Genomic DNA, 20733 nt, shown 5'->3' on the forward strand with positions numbered 1-20733 from the left:
CAGAACAGAGACTGCACTTTTTTGCCCTCTGACTAGATTTTTCTTTCTGAGCACTCTCTTTCTCTGACACACATACAGAAAGAAAGAAAATACATAAGGGTTAACTTAACAGAATATACTGCCTTTACCCTTGTCCTGGCCCATTACTCACTGGTACGGATCCCTGAGTGGTCTCCATATTTCACCTGGATCCAGCATGATTTTAGGGTAAGAAGCCAGCTCACTGTTCCCCCTTAAATAGCTTTACCTTAAGACCTCAGATCAGAGGACGACCTCCGTCATAATCCTGCGCGATTTTGAATCTTCCGCCGCCGCCGGCATGCGATCCACCGCCCGGAAGTGCTCTCAGGCCCCATACCGGAAGTAAGCCTGTGGAACGCTTCGTGGAACGCATGGAGCGCGTCCACTTCCGGTGACGACACTGTGAGCGCCGGCCATGCCGGATCGCAGTGTGGAGTTTAGCAACCGACCGGAGGGACTCCCTGAGTGTCCGGCCCCACGTGGACCTGTCTGCCTGCGCTAGCAGCAGGTAAGAGACAGGTCTTTCAGAGCCCGTTTTCCCCAACTAGGGTCCGGACTCTGCTGCCTCCTCACATGGTAATCCTCTTCTTTCTTCATGGTCGGCGACCATAAGGGAAAAACCTATCTCCTACCTGGAGGGACAGGAAGACACTGAGGAGGAGCCGGAGGAGGGTCAAATTTATACTTCCTGTCCCTACCTGGTTGGAGGCGGGTCATCTCTCATGGTATGCCGTCATGGAGGATGAAAGGGAAAAAATCTATCCAGTGTCACAGCATGTCACAGTGCAACACCATAGACCAGGGGTCCTCAAACTACGGCCCGCGGGCCACATGCGGCCCGCCGGGTGTTTTGGCCGTTTCAGCAGTTCTGTAGGTAGTGCATCTCCATAGTGATCTGCATCGCCGTCCTCAGGACAGCGATGCAGATTGCTGTGCTGTGGCAGGGGAGGCAGATGCGTCTCCCTTCCCTGTTCCTCTGATAAGCTGCCGGCACAAGGCCGCCTATCAGAGGCCAGTGCAGGCGGCGCAATGACGTCATCGCGCCGCCAGAGCAGTACAGAGCGGGACACAGGCCAGAAGAGGCCTGCATTGCAGGAGGTAAATATGAGTTTTTTTTTTATTTTATTAAATCGGACAATTTTTCTGACACACTTATTACTGGCACATGGGGGGCAGCAAAGAGGAGACTGGCACATGATGGGGGGGGGGGAGAATTGGCACATGTTTCTGTCACATGGGGGGGGTGGCAGCAGAGAGGAGACTGGCACATGATGGGGGGGGGGAGAATTGGAACTTATTACTGGCACATGGGGGGTGCCAGCAGAGAGGAGACTGGCACATGATGGGGGATAGAATTGGCACTTATTACTGGCACATGGGGGAGGCAGCAGAGAGGAGACTGGCACATGATGGGTGGGGGGGGGAGAATAGGCACTTATTACTGGCACATGGGGGGGTGGCAGCATAGAGGAGACTGGCACATGAGTAGTGGGGAGAGGAGAGTGGCACTTATTACTGGTACATAAGTGGGGGGGGGGGGGAGGCACTTTTCACTAGCACATGATTGGGGCACCTCTTACTGGCACATTATTGGGGGGGCACTATGGGGACATTTACTGAGGCCACAAAGAAGGGGTATTTTATATGGGGGGGGGGGGGGGCTCTGTGTGGCACTAATATTATCAGTGGTATTATCTGTTTCTGCAGTATAGTATTGGGGAGCTCTGGATCCGCCACTGGTTCTATTCGTTTTGCCGCGCAGGCGCACCTCATTCCAGACCTGTGAACCTCATGTGCAGCTGCGTCACAGGAAGTCCGGAGAAGAAGAAAGGAGAATATTTACTTACCATTTCCTCATCTTGAGTTGATTTTCTGTTTTGGAATGGCTATATAAGCAGGACCACTGTAGTTGCTGTCATTAGCAGCTTCCTTGAACAGCTTAACCACAGCTATGGTCTGGTTGAGACCATATCTCCCACCATTATCTGACCTGTTGAAATGCAGACTGGCACCCTGATATTTCATTATCCAAGTCTCTTTGAGGAAGAAATGAGAGCATGCCAACCCAGCCAACTGCCATTTTTCTTTCCATGGGCCAACCATGATACTAAAATAGCATATTCCTGCTTATATAGCCATTCCAAACAAAGTCAACAAAAGGGTAAAAAATAAAAAACATTACTGATTAAAGGGGGTTTCCTTGATAGAAAAACTTAAATTTGATAAATGTTTCCTTTTCAGTGTTCAGATTTCAATATCAATCTGGCCCATTATATAGGGAAATATAATAGAACCCAATCAGGGACTGAGCTGGTCTGCATAGAAGAGCCTGCAAGAGGTAAGTGTCCACATCAGGGGCAGAGACCTGCAAGTGGGGTTCATACACTGTGTGTGCGTGTGTATATATCTATATTTATACACACACATATTAGTATTTTACTAATAGCAATTTGGAATCCCTAGGAAACAATTATGTCAAGAAAAAGAAAAATTGACTCAGAGTGTAGGATATTCAGAGAACAGTGGACTTATGATTACTTTTTCATGCGGTACAAGGAAAGAGCTGTGTGTCTGATATGCCAGAATATAGTTGCTGTGTTCAAAGAATACAATTTGCGTCGCCACCATCAAACTCAACATAAAGATAAATATAATTGTTTGGTCGGAGAAGTGAGAAAAGAAAATATTAAAACTGAAAAATACATTAACAACTCAGCAAAATACTTTTGTGAAGCAAAAGCAGCTAAATATGTCATCACTGCGAGCAAGTTTTCAAGTTGCCAAGCTAATAGCACGAACTGGCAGACCATTTGTGGAGGGACAATGCCTTCTTTCTTTTGCCAAAGAGATGTGTCCAGAGAAGGCCGATTTATTTAGTACACCGAGTCTTTCAGGACCTACAATTACACAAAGGATTGAAGAAATGGGAGACAATTTGCATCAGCATTTGCAAAACTACACAAAAAACTTAGCTATTTTTCCTTGGCACTCAACGAAAGCAACGATGTTCGTGAGATTCTGCCCAACTTCTCATTTTTATTTGTGGGACGAATGTCTATTTCGAAGTCACAGAAGAGCCTGCTGCACTGCAAAGCATCAAAGGTACAACCACAGGAGCGGATATATATTTAAAGCTTTGCCAAACTGTGAATGGTTCGGATTGGGCTAAGCTAGCCAGTGCGACAACTGATGGTGCTCCTAGCATGGTGGGGTCTAAGAAAAGAGCAAACACCCTTAATGACCAGACCACTTTTTACAATTCTGCACTACACTAATTTCACAGTTTATTGCTCGGTCATGCAACTTACCACCCAAATGAATTTTACCTCCTTTTCTTCTCACTAATAGAGCTTTCATTTGGTGGTATTTCATTGCTGCTGACATTTTAACTTTTTTTTGTTATTAATCGAAATTTGTGCAAAAAAAAGAAATTTTTCACTTTCAGTTGTAAATTTTTTTTTTTTTAAAAACGACATCTATATATAAATTTTTCGCAAAATGTATTGTTCTACATGTCTTTGATAAAAAAAATGTTTGGGTAAAAAAAAAAAAAAATGGTTTGGGCAAAAGTTATAGCGTTTACAAACTATGGTCCAAAAATTTGAATTTCCGCTTTTTGAAGCAGCTCTGACTTTCTGAGCACCTGTCATGTTTCCTGAGTTCTACAATGCTCAGACAGTAAAAAAACACCACAAATGACCCCATTTTGGAAAGTAGACACCCTAAGGTATTCGCTGATGGGCATAGGGAGTTCATAGAACTTTTTATTTTTTGTCACAAGTTAGCGGAAAATGATGATTTTTTTTTCCTTACAAAGTCTCATATTCCACTAACTTGTGACAAAAAATAAAAACTTCCATGAACTCACTATGCCCATCACAAAATACCTTGGGGTGTCTTCTTTCCAAAATGGGGTCACTTGTGGGGTAGTTATACTGCCCTGGCATTTTAGGGACCCTAATGTGTGAGAAGTAGTTTGAAATCAAAATGTGTAAAAAATGCCCTGTGAAATCAATGTGTTTTGGGGTGTCATTTTACATATACCCATGCTGGGTGAGTTCAATATCTCGGTCAAATGCCAACTTTGTATAAAAAAAATGGGAAAAGTTGTCTTTTGCCGAGATATTTCTCTCACCCAGCATGGGTATATGTAAAATGACACCCCAAAACACATTGCCCAACTTCTGAGTACGGCGATACCACATGTGTGACACTTTTATGCAGACTAGGTGGGCAAAGGGGCCCATATTCTAAAGAGCACCTTTAGGATTTCACAGGGCATTTTTTACACATTTTGATTTCAAACTACTTCTCATGCATTAGGGCCCCTAAAATGCCAGGGCAGTATAACTAACCCACAAGTGACCCCATTTTGGAAAGAAGACACCCCAAGGTATTTTGTGATGGGCATAGTGAGTTCAAAGTTTTAATTTTTTGTCACGGTGATACCACATGTGTGACACTTTTTTGCAGCCTAGATGCGCAAAGGGGCCCAAATTCCTTTTAGGAGAGCATTTGGGGCATGGCGAGTTCATAGAATTTTTTTTTTTTTTGGCAGAAGTTAGATGAAATTGATTTTTTTTTTTTTTTTTTCTCACAAAGTCTCCCTTTCCGCTAACTTGGGACAAAAATTTCAATCTTTCATGGACGCAATATGCCCCTCAGCGAATACCTTGGGGTGTCTTCTTTCCAAAATGGGGTCATTTGTGCCCTGGCATTTGAGGGTCTACGCAATCATTACATGTATGGCCAGCATTAGGAGTTTATGCTACTCTCCTTATATTGAGCATACGGGTAATGAGATTTTTTTTCCGTTCAGCCTCTGGGCTGAAAGAAAAAATGAACGGCACAGATTTCTTCATTCGCATCGATCAATGTGGATGAAAAAATCTCTGCCCCAAAAAAAGAAAAAAAGAAGAGGGGAAAGGTGTCCGCCAGGACATAGGAGCTCCGCCCAACATCCAAACCCACTTAGCTCGTATGCCCTGGCAAACACGATTTCTCCATTCACATCAATCGATGTGGATGAATAAATCATTGCCGGGATTTTATTTTTTTTTTATATACAAAGTGTTTGCCAAAGCATATGAACACCGCCGGCCCCTCAGCTCAAAAAAGAAAAAATAGGCCGCAACGCAATAAATTTATTAACTGTATAATAACATTTGAACTGAACATATAAACTTTATTTAACTTTTTGAACAGAAGGTTAACTTTTTTGCTTAGCGGTGATTTATTTTTTTTTCTTACCTTTATAGGACAAACCTCTCCTTCCCCATGGGACAATGTGCAAAGCGCAAATCGCCCAAAGATGTGGCGAAGTACATTATGCACTTTGTCCCAGGTGAAAGGAGAGGTTTGCAGCAGCTGTGAGTGAAGGGGCCCTAATAGCCCTGTGTGCCTGTCCTGTGTAACGCAATCCCTATGCTAAATGTACCTGTGTGTCCGGAAACACTCCCCAAAGCATAGGGCAGGGTGGTCAGGGCAGTCAGGACAAAAATAGCGGGTGTCACGCCTTATTCCACTCCTGCTACAGACATAACATCTTTTTCGGGGTGACTGTCGTTGCTGGTACCTCAACCCAACATTGGGGAAATGTCGCTCGTGTAGACGGCTCACTACACTGGTGGTTGGGGCCACGGAACATCCTGGATACAGGAGGTTCTCGATGATCTGTTCCTGAAATTTGAGGAAGGATCCTGTTCTCCCAGCCTTACTCTAGAGAACAAAACTATTGTACATAGCCAATTGAATCAAATATACAGACACCTTCTTATACCAGCGTCTGGTGCGTCGGGAAACTAAATAAGGGGCCAACATCTGGTCACTGAAGTCCACCCCTCCCATGAGCGAATTATAGTCGTGGACACAGAGAGGCTTTTCAATGACACTGGTTACTCGTTCTATTTGTATTGTCATGTCTGCGTGAATGGAGGAGAGCATGTAAACGTCACGCTCTCCATTTCACCACGAGCAGTTCTTCGTTACACAAGGCAGCCCTCTCCCCCCCTTGCAAGACGGGTGGTAACAAGCCATTGGGGGAATCCCCGGCGACTAGGTCGCGCGGTGCCACAGCAGCCAATCTGTTCTAGGAACAAATGCCTGAAGAGGGGCACACTTCTGTAGAAATTGTCCAGATAAAGATGGTACCCCTTGCCAAATAAGGGTGACACCAAGTCCCAGACTGTCTTCCCACTGCTCCCCAGGGAGTCAGGGCAACCGACCGGCTACAGGGTCTGATCTTTACCCTCATAGATCCGAAATTTGTGGGTATAGCCTGTGGCCCTTTCACAGAGCTTATACAATTTGACCCCATACCGGGCGCGCTTGCTTGGGATGTATTGTTTGAAGCCAAGGCGCCCGGTAAAATGTATAAGGGACTCGTCTACGCAAATGTTTTGCTCAGAGGTTTACAAATCTGCAAATTTGGTGTTGAAGTGGTCTATGAGGGGCTGAATTTTGTTGAGCCGGTCAAAAGCTGGGTGGCCTCTGGGACGAGAGGTGCTGTTGTCGCTAAAGTGCAGGAAACGCAGGATGGCCTCAAATCGTGCCCTGGACATGGCAGCAGAGAACATGGGCATGTGATGAATTGGGTTCGTGGACCAATATGACCGCAATTCATGCTTTTTGGTTAGACCCATGTTAAGGAGAAGGCCCAGAAAAAAAAATAATTCGGAAACTTGGACAGGTTTCCACCGGAAAGGCTGGGCATAATAGCTTCCCGGGTTGGCGGCTATACATTGAGTGGCATACCGATTTGTTTCTGCCACGACTAAGTCCAAGAGCTCCGAAGTCAAGAACAGCTAAAAAAATCCCAGTGCCGAACCGATCTGAGCTGTCTCAACCCGAACTCCAGACTGGGCAGTGAAAGGGGGAACTAATGGTGCGGCTGAAGTTGGGGACTGCCAATCAGGGTTTGCCAGCACCTCAGGGACTTTACGGGCCTGTCTGTGCGGTGGCTGCGACGGGGTAACTAGTGCACGTGCCATCGTACCAGCTTCAACTGCCCTTCTGGTGCTCGCCACTTCACCATGTTGTACGGCAGTGCTGGTAACTAGGTCCAGGGTGGGCTGCGCTGCTGGTGTATGCCTCACCACGTAATCCGACAGCGCCAGCCCCACTCTGCTGCCCTTGAAGCGGATCCTGCACAACCTGTGGTGTAGCAACACGGGGCCGGGTACGCCTGGTGGTATCAGGGACCTCAACCTCCTCGTCCGAACTTTGGGTCAGACTGCCACTGCTTTCTACAGGTTCATATTCTGACCCGCTGGATTCGTCAGATGAGGGTTCCCATTCCTCATCCGACTGGGTGAGAAGCCTGTAGGCCTCTTCAGAAGAATACCCCTTGTTTGCCATTTGGTCAACTAAATTTAGAGGGTATTCCCTGAGACTACCCAAGAAAAAAAGCAAGCCTGTCTTACAAATGGGAGGCTAGCGAAGTACCGGAAGGAAGCCGCTGCGATTGATAAAAAAATATCAAAACTGATTTTTTTTATTGCCGCAGCGCTTGTGAAGTGATTGTGCAGCGATAAAAAAATAAATAATTTTTTGTCACAGCGGCGGGGCGGGCGTGGGTGAAGGCACGTGTGGGCGACCGATCAGGCCTGATTGGGCAAACACTGCGTTTTGGGTGGAGGGCGAACTAAGGGGACACTAATACTATTATAGATCTGACTGTGATCAGTTTTGATCACTTGCGATACACTAATCAGCGACTGCTGTGCGGTGGGCTGGGCGCTAAACCATCGCTAACTACCTAACCAAGGGGCCTAAACTATCCTAAAACCTAACAGTCAATACCAGTGGGGGAAAAAAGTTACAGTTTACACTGATCACTTTTTTCCCTTTCACTAGGTGATTGACAGGGGCGATCAAGGGGTTAATTGGGGTGATGGGGGTGATCTGGGGCTATGTGTGGTGTTTGGTGTGTACTCACTGTGAACTGTGCTCCTCTGCTGGAACCAACCGACGAAAAGGACCAGCAGAGGAGCAGAGAAGCCATTTAACACCTTATATTTATAAATATAAAGTGTTAACTGGATTATGATTCGTTTTTTTTTTTAATTATCAGCCTGCCAGCAACGATCATTGGCTGGCAGGCTGATGATGAAATACTCCTCTAACTTTTGCCGGCCCGTTGTGAGCGTAATCTCGCGTCTCGCGAGATGACGCATAGATGCGTGACTTTGCCTGAGACAGCCGCCTCCGGAATGCGATCCTGCGTTAGGCGGTCCAGAGGCGGTTAAACAAGAGATGGACAAACATAACCATCCTCATCCAATAACAATACACTGCCTCATCCACCAACAAGCACTGTGTTGTAAATCACTGAAGTAGGAGTCTGTTATGAAAATTGTGGTATCTTGTATTAACTTCATTAGAGTTCATGCACTAAACCACAAACAATTTCAGGAATTTCTGTCTGAGCTAAATGTTACCCATGAAGATGTTCTCTACCACACAGAAGTACGTTGGTTGAGTTGAGTGAGAGTTTTGAAACGTTTCTATGACTTACTTCCACAGATTACAGCTTTTCTACTTTCAAAAAACAAAGAAGTACCAGAGCTTAATGATGCAGAATGGAAATGGCACCTTGCCTTTCTGACAGATATAATAGAGCTACTCAACAGTTTCAATCTGCAACTTCAGGAAGCTCATCTGTGATATGCAATCACATGTGAAAGCATTTGAAGTAAAATTAGGCCTCCTCGTCAAACAAGTGAAGGATGAAAACTTCTGCCATCTCCCCACAACTCAAAACCTGTTAGCGGAAAAACCACTGGCTGCACTCCCAAACAAAACCTGTGTGGATTCACTGGAAACGTTGCAAAAGGATTTCAAATTTAGATTTAAAGAGCTTCATCTCCATTAACAGGACATACAGCTTTTCTGTAACCCATTTTCTATTGACATTGAAAATGTCCATACAATTTACCAAATGGAACTGGCTGAACTGCAGAATTGTGACTCTCTGAAAGGCGCATTCAAGTCAAGCAGCCTTCCTAATGCATCTCTCCCCTCTGAGACATATCCTAATCTCAGGAACCATGCACTCAAAATGGTAACCATCTCTGGCAGCACTTATGTCTGTGAACAGACTTTTTCCAGAATGAAACATCTGAAATCTCCAACCAGATCTACTGATGCACACTTGCATCACTTGTTACGACTAGCAGTGACAAATATGGAACCGGACATTGACCATCTCATTAGCCAAAAGCAGGCCCACAGTTCCCATTGAAGTACTGGCAAGTCTGTTGATTTAACTTTACAAGTTCTTCATTTTATTTATATCGTATTTGATACCTTTTCGTTTTTGTGCATAGGAATTTGTTCATAGTTAAAGGGGCTTTCCCATCTTGGACAATGGGGGCATATCGCTAGGATATGCCCCCATTGTCCTATAGGTGCGGGTCCCACGGCTCCGTTCTCTATATAGGTACGGGTCCCAGCGGTGGGACGCGCACCTAACGATATGCCCCCATTGTCCAAGATGGAAATACCCCTTTAAACTATAGTCCGGCCCTCCAACAGTCTGAGGGACAGTGAACTGGCTCCCTGTTTAAAAAGTTTGAGGACCCCTGCCATAGACTATCATTATAAAAAATGGCGGGCAACATTGGTGCGACATGTAGCAGAGTAGTTGTGCCCTATGTGTCATGGGACTTATTGTCGTTGTGTAGCCCTAGCCTAAAGCTCACCTACAGCAGTGAAGAAAAATGGCTGGGTTGTTATGGAAACCTGGAGTAAAACTGTGTGTATGTGGAAACTAAGGCCTGCGAGCGTCTATTGGCTGATAAAGGACATGTGACCATGTGTATTGCAGTTGGAATTTGAAGAGAAAGAAGCTTGCAGGCTTGTATTGGCTAATGCAGGTAATTTTTGGGGAATATCTCAGGAACGGTATGTCCTAGAGAACTGTGACCTCAAAAGATTTATTTCCGGGTAGCAAGGGATGTGTATACCAAGTTTCGTTGAAATTGATGGTTGCGTTTTTGAGTGATCACGGAACATACATTCTATCGTGGCAGATTGTGTCACAGAAAACGGATCCGTCCCCCATTGACTTTCAATGGAGTTCATGACGGATGCAGACGGTTGTATTATCATGACGTAAGTGTTTTTGCTGATCCATGATGGATCCAACAAAAACGTTGGTGTGAAAGTAGCCTTAGGCTACTTTCACACTAGCGTTTTTACTGGATCCGGCAGGGTTCAGCAAAAACGCATCTGTTACTGATAATACAACCATCTGCACCCGTTATGAACGGATCCGGTTGTATTATCTTTAACATTGTCAAGACGCATCAGTCATAAACTCCATTGAAAATCAAAGGCGAACGGATCCTTTTTCTATCGTGGCAGATTGTGTCACAGAAAACGGATCCGTCCCCATTGACTTGCATTGGGGGTATTGACCGATCCGTTTTGCTCTGCATTCCAGGACAGAAAGCAAACTACAACATGTTGCGGTTTACTCTCCGGTAGGAGAATGCAACTAAACGGAAGAGAATGCATTTTGGAGCATTCCGTTCTGTTTAGTTTTGTCCTCATTGACAATGAATGGGGACAAAGCTGAAGCGTTTTTTTCCAGTATTGAGCCCCTATGACGGATCTCAAGACCGGAAAACTAAAATGCTAGTGTGAAAGTAGCCCTGGTAAAATTTTCAGGAAAACTCCTGACATGACATCGATTTCCTCCTCATATCTAGCACAGGCTGCCATGGGAAAGGAGGGGGCGGCTAGCAAACTGCTAAAATTATGTTATGCTCTCCTAATGTATAAGTAATATGGAAACAGATTATCTATTTCCGAAGGATCTAATAGCTGATGTTTGTGATTAGGGATGATAGAGTGGGTATTACCCCTTGAATACATTACTCTAAACAGCTTTATCAATACTTGTGTACCAGGTAATGTTAAATACTCAGTGTCAGCAAACTTGAACTCTCCATTTTCATTGGATTTTATTGTGTCAATTTACAGGGGTTGTGCTACCAATAACGCGTATTCACTGTCCACAGGATAGGAGAAAATATTGCTGGGACTCTCATTGATAATGAGAATGGAGATTTGCAAGTGCTGCTGAACGGCAGCAGTAGGACAAGATAAAAAAATAAATAAAATAAAACATTTGGGGGGGAAATTTATTAAGACCGGTATATTGTACAATGATCTCGATTCCCCCTGTGCTGCTGGAGGATGAGGCGCATGCCTCTCATATATTTGGAGCATCTCTGGCTGTGCAACACACCCTCCTAGTTGCCGTAGATTTATTTTTTCGTCTCACTCAAAAAGTGGTGTAAAGACAGATAAAATGGCATGCAGGACAGCCCACTACCTGTCCACATTTTTCGCTACTACTGAAAAGTGGCGTCAAGAGGAAAATGTGGCACATTATGCTGCACAAAAGGCACATGACAAAATGTGCAACCTATATATTTCACAAAAGTGGGGTAAATAGGTTAATGTAAGGACCTAAGTTCTTATAATTAGCTAACCACAACCTCAGATGAAGAACATCACAACACAGATCCCACTGTGTCATTATATATTAAACAAAAATGAAGCCTAAATGGAAAAGCAATATGCAAAAAACTAAGTACAGCCCATGAATACAGGGAGTGCAGAATTATTAGGCAAGTTGTATTTTTGAGGATTAATTTTATTATTGAACAACAACCATGTTCTCAATGAACCCAAAAAACTCATTAATATCAAAGCTGAATATTTTTGGAAGAAGTTTTTAGTTTGTTTTTAGTTTTAGCTATTTTAGGGGGATATCTGTGTGTGCAGGTGACTATTACTGTGCATAATTATTAGGCAACTTAACAAAAAACAAATATATACCCATTTCAATTATTTATTTTTACCAGTGAAACCAATATAACATCTCAACATTCACAAATATACATTTCTGACATTCAAAAACAAAACAAAAACAAATCAGTGACCAATATAGCCACCTTTCTTTGCAAGGACACTCAAAAGCCTGCCATCCATGGATTCTGTCAGTGTTTTGATCTGTTCACCATCAACATTGCGTGCAGCAGCAACCACAGCCTCCCAGACACTGTTCAGAGAGGTGGACTGTTTTCCCTCCTTGTAAATCTCACATTTGATGATGGACCACAGGTTCTCAATGGGGTTCAGATCAGGTGAACAAGGAGGCCATGTCATTAGATTTTCTTCTTTTATACCCTTTCTTGCCAGCCACGCAGTGGAGTACTTGGACGCGTGTGATGGAGCATTGTCCTGCATGAAAATCATGTTTTTCTTGAAGGATGCAGACTTCTTCCTGTACCACTGCTTGAAGAAGTTGTCTTCCAGAAACTGGCAGTAGGACTGGGAGTTGAGCTTGACTCCATCCTCAACCCGAAAAGGCCCCACAAGCTCATCTTTGATGATACCAGCCCAAACCAGTACTCCACCTCCACCTTGCTGGCGTCTGAGTCAGACTGGAGCTCTCTGCCCTTTACCAATCCAGCCACGGGCCCATCCATCTGGCCCATCAAGACTCACTCTCATTTCATCAGTCCATAAAACCTTAGAGAAATCAGTCTTGAGATATTTCTTGGCCCAGTCTTGACGTTTCAGCTTGTGTGTCTTGTTCAGTGGTGGTCGTCTTTCAGCCTTTCTTACCTTGGCCATGTCTCTGAGTATTGCACACCTTGTGCTTTTGGGCACTCCAGTGATGTTGCCGCTCTGAAATATGGCCAAACTGGTGGCAGGTGGCATCTTGGCAGCTGCACGCTTGACTTTTCTCAGTTCATGGGCAGTTATTTTGCGCCTTGGTTTTTCCACACGCTTCTTGCGACCCTGTTGACCATTTTGAATGAAACGCTTGATTGTTCGATGATCACGCTTCAGAAGCTTTGCAATTTTAAGAGTGCTGCATCCCTCTGCAAGATATCTCACTATTTGTGACTTTTCTGAGCCTGTCAAGTCCTTCTTTTGACCCATTTTGCCAAAGGAAAGGAAGTTGCCTAATAATTCTGCACACCTGATATAGGGTGTTGATGTCACTAGACCACACCCCTTCTCATTACAGAGATGCACATCACCTAATATGCTTAATTGGTAGTAGGCTTTCGAGCCTATACAGCTTGGAGTAAGACAACATGCATAAAGAGGATGATGTGGTCAAAATACTCATTTGCCTAATAATTCTGCACTCTCTGTAAATAGCTTGTAGAACCCCGTTTCAAAGCAATAACTTGAAGTAATCGTTTTCTGTATGACTATCAGTCTCTCACGTTGTTCTTGAGGAATCTTGGTGCACTCTATACGACATTGCGTCATTTCAGCACAGCTCTCTTAAGGTTCTGCTCAATTAGGTAGAGAGCTGGACTTTGACTTGGCCAACGCAACACCTTGATTCTTTTCCATTTCAGCCATTCTGTCGTAGATTTGCTGGTGTGCTTGTGATCATTGTCCTGTTGCTTGATCTCATCTCAGCCAAGCTATAGCTGTTGGATAGATGGCCTCACATTTGACTCTAGAATACTGTGGTATACAGAGAAGTTTATGGTCGACTCAATGACTGCAAGATGCCCAGGTCCCGCGGCTGCAAAACAAGCCCATATCACTCACTGCTCCACCATTGTGCTTGACAGGTGGTATGAGGTGTTTCTACCGATTTTCTCAGTTTTGTTTTTTGCCAAATGTGGCACTGTGCCAAACTTTTCCACTTTGTTCTCATCTATCCAAAGAACATTGTTCCAGAAGTCTTGTGGTTTGCTCAAATGCAACCTTTCAAACATAAGACCAGAAAACTGCCCAAACTTCTTTTATAGAGGTGGTCATACTTGCTGATGGGCATTTGATTAACAGCATCTGGTTGCTACTTACCCTATTAATTCCTATGGATGCAGTGAGGGTGTACTTAATCTTTCAAACATGGCTTCTGCATTTTGGTCCAGTTTTTGCCGGGAAAGCGATTGCTCCTCCCCCTTCTGAGGAGAAGCTGGAGGAGATCGGTGCATGTAAATGCACTGGTCTCCTCCGCTAGCGATCAGCAGATTGTCGGGAAAGAACGCTTCCTTCCCGACAATCTGTTTGAACATCATCCCATGTAAAGGGACCTCGAGTCCCAAGTACCAGGTGGCCCGGCTCTCACTGTTTCAGTAACTCCAATTGTATTGAATGGGAGCTGTGGAAACAGCTTAGCACTGCAAGCTATGCTGTTTCCTTAACTCGAACCCAGCATAGCTAGCTGTGCTACGCTGTTTCCGTAGTTCCCATGCACCGCAATGCAGCCACCTGGTCGTCAGGACTTACTCTCAACCAATCTTAGTAATGGCAAGAGGAGACAACCCCATAAAATAAATAATGAAATGGTGTAATTTGTCTTGTGTTGTTCTTCATCTGAAGCTGTATTTACCTAATTTTAAGACCATCTAAGGAACACATTTCTTCTAATCTCTTGCCGACCAGCGCTGGCCGGGTCTGAGCGCTGCGGGCACCATAGCCACGGGTGGCCGCCTGCTTCTTATAGCAGACACCCACAGCTTATGTCTGCAACCGGCAGTAATGCTAATCGCGGACATTTAAACCCTCAGATGCCGTGGTCAATCCTGACCACGGCATCTGAGCGCGCTGAAAACCGAAAGCGCGCGCTTCCGGTTATGCGCCGGCTTCCGTGAGCGGCGATCAGAGGAGCCGGAGCATGTGTGCAGCAGCCCCTGTCTTTGTGAATGACAGGCGGCTGCTGCACAGTATTTCCTATGGAGTCCTTGCCTGTAATAGGGCTCCATAGGAAAGTAGTAAAATCATCATAGATTCCAATGCAAGTGCAATGGAGCCTATGATAATAGCAATCTAATGATTGCATGTTATAGTTCCCTATGGGAGCTATAAAAAAGTGTAAATAAAAGAAGTTTAAAAAAATAAATAAAAATAAAATTCAAATCACCCCCCTTTTCCCAAAATAAAAATAAAAGAACTAAAAAAAATAAAAAAATACAGATCATGGGTCGTGACGTGCGAAAAAACGCCCATAGTATAAAAATAGTATAAAAATATATTCCCCATACAGCAAATGGCCGATTCGCTGCTTTTGGTTGCTTCTACAAAAAAAAAAAAAAAAAAAAAAAAAAAAAAAGGGAGCAAAAACTCATACACACCCCAAAATTGTATCAATGAAAAGCTCAGACCACCCCACAAAAAATGAGCCCCAAAACAGCTCCATACACTTAATTACAAAAACGTTATAGGGGTCAGATATTGCAACAAAAAAATGAAACAGATTTTTCCCCCAGTTTTTTATTTTTTTAATCACTATCAAAACGCAAGAAAAACTATACATATAAGGTATCGCCGGATTCGTACTGATCTGTAGAATAAAAGTAACCAGTTTTATCATACATCAAATGCCGTAAATAAAAACACAGTACAGGGAGTGATGAGTATAGCCAGCCCTAGAAGAACTACACTCGCCACTCCCCGAGCTTCCTGGATACTAATAAGTGCTTTTATCATTTAAGTGCTAATTAGTATTCACTTTATAAGACGTGCTGCCACTTTATCACCACTTTTGGGGAGGGGGGAGAAAAAAGCTAAAAATACGGTATATAGTTTTGTGGGAAAAGATTCAATAAAACTTGTAAACATACAAACTGTGCTCTTTCTGATTTCAATTGTACACAGGGGAGATGTTATCAGTGATTGATAGCATTCTGTGTGTGTGTATACATAGATAGCTGCCAGTCACTTAATATCAGAAAAACTGCAGTTTAAATGTATAATTTACAAGTTTTACAGAATCTTTTCCCACAAAACTACCGTATTTAACGGACAATAAGACACAATTTTTCCCCCAAAAGTGAGGGAAAATTGGCAGTTAATCTTATAGTCTGAATGCTAATGTCCGCTTCAATTACAGAAGTGGTCATCAGCATGCGGAAGGTGCAGGGAGCGGTGAGGGAAGTTTTGCTAGCGCTGGCTGAACTCACGCCGTGGTCTCCTTCCGAGCCCTGCTCTGCACGGTGTCCTGACGGCGTACAGCGCCTGGACGTAGTGCACATAGATGCATACTATGACCTAATGCTGTGCAATGTCAAGTCACAGTGCAGCACGATCTGGAAGAAAACCAGGGAGCTGTGAGTAGGGGAAAGTGCCGTCTGGAGCAAGCGAGGTTTGATGGGGTCTGATCTGTGGCTGATGGGGGTTGGAGGTCTGATCTGAGGCTGATGGAGGTTGGAGGTCTGATCTGAGGCGGTTGGAGGTCTGATCTGAGGAAAAATTTGAGTGTGATGAAATTTTTTCCAAATCCTCTGGTGTGTCTTATAGTGTAAAAAAATACGGTATATAACGATCTGTTCCGCTCCTCCTGCTCTACAAAGTGCTGCCTACAGATTGCATTGCATTTGGTGGAGACACGTCCTTAAATTGGGTAATTACTTAAAGGGATTGCTTACTTTGAACAAATCTTTTTTAATTAGACAGTTATCCCAAACATAACCTATAAAAGGAAAGGAAACCCCTGGCAATCAGCAGAAATCTGTGTTGGAACATGGTAGCAAACGTTTAATTTCCCAGCTGCCCTACCACAATGCAATAATGTGTAAATCATGGACGTGCTTGGTTCTCCAGAGTGAGATACACTCTTTGTAGCTGTAGTTCTGGCAAGTAGATTAAGGCTACTTTTACATCTGCGGCATGGAGTTTCGGCCGCCTGATATGGCAATAATGCAGAGAATCGGTTGGACACAAACCGTAGCATGTAGTGGTTTGTGTCTGGCAGATTCTCTGCATTTTTGTCGGAATGCGGCCCGATCTCTACCAGACCCCATTATTCTTAATGGGGCCGGAGGGCATTCCGTTTGCATCCGGCAGTGTTGGATCTGAATAATTCCAGAAGGCTATTCTTTGCTAGAAGAGCCTGTTGGAATCGCTGCCTAACATGTCAAAGTAGCCTAAAATATTAAACTCCAGAACAGGGAGACCCCTATATTAACGAAGAAAAAATAAATAAATTGGGTACTGCAAAATATATTTTCTAAACTAGACAACTTCCTATTTCCAAACATATTGTTAGTGTTATTGCTTCCTTTATCTACAAATAATACAAAAAGTTGCAAGGGGTATTTATATTTACCATCGTTTTAGAACTCAAAAGTGAAGACATAATGCTATAACTGATGGAGTCTCTATATGAAGTCCAGGCCGCTGAAAAACAGCTAGTAGTCTTGGCATTTACAATTTTATGTCATTTTGAGGGGTCAATGCCAATAATATCAATATATTGTATTTACATATAATTTTTAGTTCACAAACTCAGCAAGTCATTAGCAATTAGCTTTCTAGCCAAACTTAAGTGAAAACCTTCATTCTAAAAGCTCAAAGTAGAGTATTCACAGTAACATAGCATGTGAAACATGCCCCCGGCTATCGCTTCTTGTTTGGAAATCAATACGCTAGTCCAAAGACTAAGAGAACATGGTAGCTAGCACAGAATATTGTATCATTATCGGGGACTTAATTGCAAACAGCATGAATAAAAGGCTTTAGACCTAACAAAAATATTTAGCAGAAAGAACATCTCATTCATACTATGCAAAATTCAGAATCTTAATGATTCACAATACAGAGAGAGGATATGTAGGTGGGGAGGACACGTAACACTGAAGAAAGAGCCCATCTGTAGCTGGATGCATGATGTAATAAAACTTGGCTTTCAAAACACGTTTTCATCCAGCACGGAAAAACAAATGAAACCATACATGTGCTGGAATACTACATGCAAGTTTTAATTTTTAATAATACAGCAATATAACCTTTATGGTAGCATCTACCCAGTGACTCTACAGTAGCAGCAATCCCTGGAGTCTGGAGTTTACATCCAACCAGATGCAACATATGCTTGGAGTTGTCTGTTCCTCCCAAAAACATATGGATAGCTGAAATAACTTGCCGTGAAATTATGTGCATAACATTTTTACTGTACAGTACTAGGAAATTTGACATAAAAATGTGTAATTTTGTAGAGAGAAGCAATGCACAAACTTTTATGCTTTGTTCACTCAAGTTTGAAAAGAGTCTCAAAATGATTTCCCTCAACCCTTTCGAAAATGTTGCTGCTAGGGCGATCAACTGCTCATGGCATAAACTGTTTCTGGTGGTGGGGTCCATGGGCAGCCAGATATTTTCTACATGCAAATATAGTTGTGGAATTATTACAAGAAAGGCTCCAGTCTGCCAGACCAGGAGACACCCAAACATCCCTTTATCGTTTCTTATCAATGGGCAGTAGGAATAGGCTGCTGCCAGACACCCCTGCTGGAGGATCATCTGTTATGGGAACAAAGGATAGGGCATGTTGAACTCAAACATACCTACCGTAAATCCTTCTTTCCCCTGACACTGCTGTCAGTCAGGACATCATTATACAATTTATTTGGTTGGCCGGTACTGCCATAATGATTAAGTTCAGACGATGTTTATTTAAAGGAGTTATCCTGGATAAGATAATGATGAATTATCCTCAGGATAGGTCATCAATTTCACATGAAGGAAGGTCTGAGTCCCAAAATCTCTGCCGATCTTTCCAAGGACAGCGCCGTACATCGTATAGTGGCAGTGTTTGGTATTGCAGCGCAGCCCCATTGACTTAATTGGAGTTTTGCTGCAACTAGGCCTAGGAAGAGGCTGCAGCTCTCAAGGTCTCTTCAAACGGCTGATTGGTGGGGGTCCCGGGTGTCGCACCCCCACAGATATGATACTGATGACCTATCCTGAGAATAAGTCATAAATATCTTTTCCTAGATAACTCCTTTAATGTGAATAAACACCTTAACATATAAAATGTGTACATTCAATGGAGAGGTACAGGAAGGTATTCTTTAAAATAAGCTGCAGTAACAGAAAAAAAAAAATGTTCATGTGGCTGTTCACTAATGTGATTATTCGGAGGCGATGTAAAGCTGGCATTTTCAGGATATCACTGGAATCACTCAGGAAAACATCAGCATATGGATTGTTATCACACTCATTAATATGCACATACAGTTACATCTGCCAAGAAAAAGGATTACTGCAGAAAATGAACCTCACATATCCCATCCAGCTGTAACACACAAATATAATGCTAAATATAATGCAGAAAGTATGGCAAATAAAATTACAATCCTGTTTAAAGGGAGTCTGTCACCTCCATATGGCCATATACAGTGCTTACATGGCTCTATAGCACACCTATACAGGATTGTAACGGTACCTTTGTCTTTGTCTTTAGACTTGCACCAGCAGGAAAAACAGAGTTTAATTCATATGCAAATGAGCACTCGCAAGTGCCCAGGGGCGGCGTTCAGTGTGTAGGTGCCCAGGCTGCTCTGCCTTCTTTTCACTTTACTCCTCCCCAGTCTCTGCCTCTGCCCGCCTTCCAAGTCTCTTGCCTCATCGATAGGTCAGGACTTGGAGGGCGGGCAAAGGAAGATGCTGGGCAGGAGTAAAGTGAAAAGAAGGCAGAGCAGCCTGGGCACCTACACACTGAACGCCACCCCATGGCACTTGCGAGTGCTCATTTGCATATGAATTAAACTTCATTTTTCCTGCTGGTGCAAGTCTAAAGACAAAGACAAAGGTACCATTACAATCCTGTATAGGTGTGCTACAGAGCCATGTAAGCACTGTATATGGCCATATGGAGGTGACCGACTCCCTTTAAAGTATTTGGAAGCAGATACTATTACATATTGTCCCCACGCAGTAAGGACACTGCTTTAATTATATTGATTAGGGTTGCACAAGCTTTTCTGCTCCAGCGGCCACAATGTCAGATTCACCCCCCTTCCAAGGTTCGCAAGAAAATTCTTCATCCCACATCCTTCATCTCCTCATTTCTCCGGATCCAATTTTGTCTCATATCACCGTTACAACTCAAGAAATACTATACAGGGCTGGATTGGCAATGTACCTTACCGTGAATTTTCCCGGTAGGCCGACTGCCAGGCTATGAGCTGAGCGCTGCGATTGGCCAGCGCTACAGCATGGGAGAAGGAGGCGCCGGCAGGTTCCCCTGGGTGGAGCCTAGCTATGAAGATACTGGAGGCTATAACGGGAGAACGGAGCGGCGCCCAGGTATAACAGTAAGTGCAGGGGGGTCCCTGGGCGCCGCTCTACATGTCTGTATAGTTAGTTTAGATGTTTTATTCTGGTGAAAGGTCCTCTTTAAGTGCTTACCATCTAAATAAAACAGAACAGTGCAAGTCTAAAAACAGGCAATGCTTACTATTCGTGTTCTTCAGCGTAAGTTGCTTTTAGCTAGGCTCCCTCAGGCTCGGTCTCCATGTTCAGGTTTTCTGATGCAGTTTTTGAAACCAAAAGTGCATCATAAAGGGAGAGCACGTATAGAGGGCAGATAGCACCTTGCCTCTTTTTTAATCCACTTATTAATTTAACATCAAAATTGCATCAGTAAACCTGAATGTGTAAGGCTACTTTCACACTAGTGTTAAAGTTTTCCAGTATAGAGTTCCGTCATAGGGGCTCAATCAGTTTTGTCCTAATGCATTCTGAATGGAAAGCAACCAGTTCAGTATGCATCAGAATGTCTTCCATTCCATCCTTTTTACGGTATTTGGCCAGTATGCTGTGGTATTTTCTCCGGCCAAAATTCCAGAACACTTGTCAGAATGCCGGATCCGGTAATAATTTCCATTGAAATGAATTAATGCCGGATCCAGTACCAAGTGTTCAGGAAATTGTCGCATT

The 20733-nt window shown here is 43.6% G+C and overlaps 1 protein-coding gene across 1 annotated transcript in view; it reads right to left on the reverse strand.

Annotated features, from left to right (window-relative positions):
- The window catches only part of RNGTT (RNA guanylyltransferase and 5'-phosphatase), a 392929-nt gene that overhangs the window by 52458 nt on the left and 319738 nt on the right, over nucleotides 1-20733 (reverse strand). The gene's annotated exons all lie outside the window — the stretch shown is intronic.

The sequence above is a fragment of the Bufo gargarizans genome, chromosome 4, assembly GCF_014858855.1.
Source record: "Bufo gargarizans isolate SCDJY-AF-19 chromosome 4, ASM1485885v1, whole genome shotgun sequence".
Classification (NCBI taxonomy): domain Eukaryota; kingdom Metazoa; phylum Chordata; class Amphibia; order Anura; family Bufonidae; genus Bufo; species Bufo gargarizans.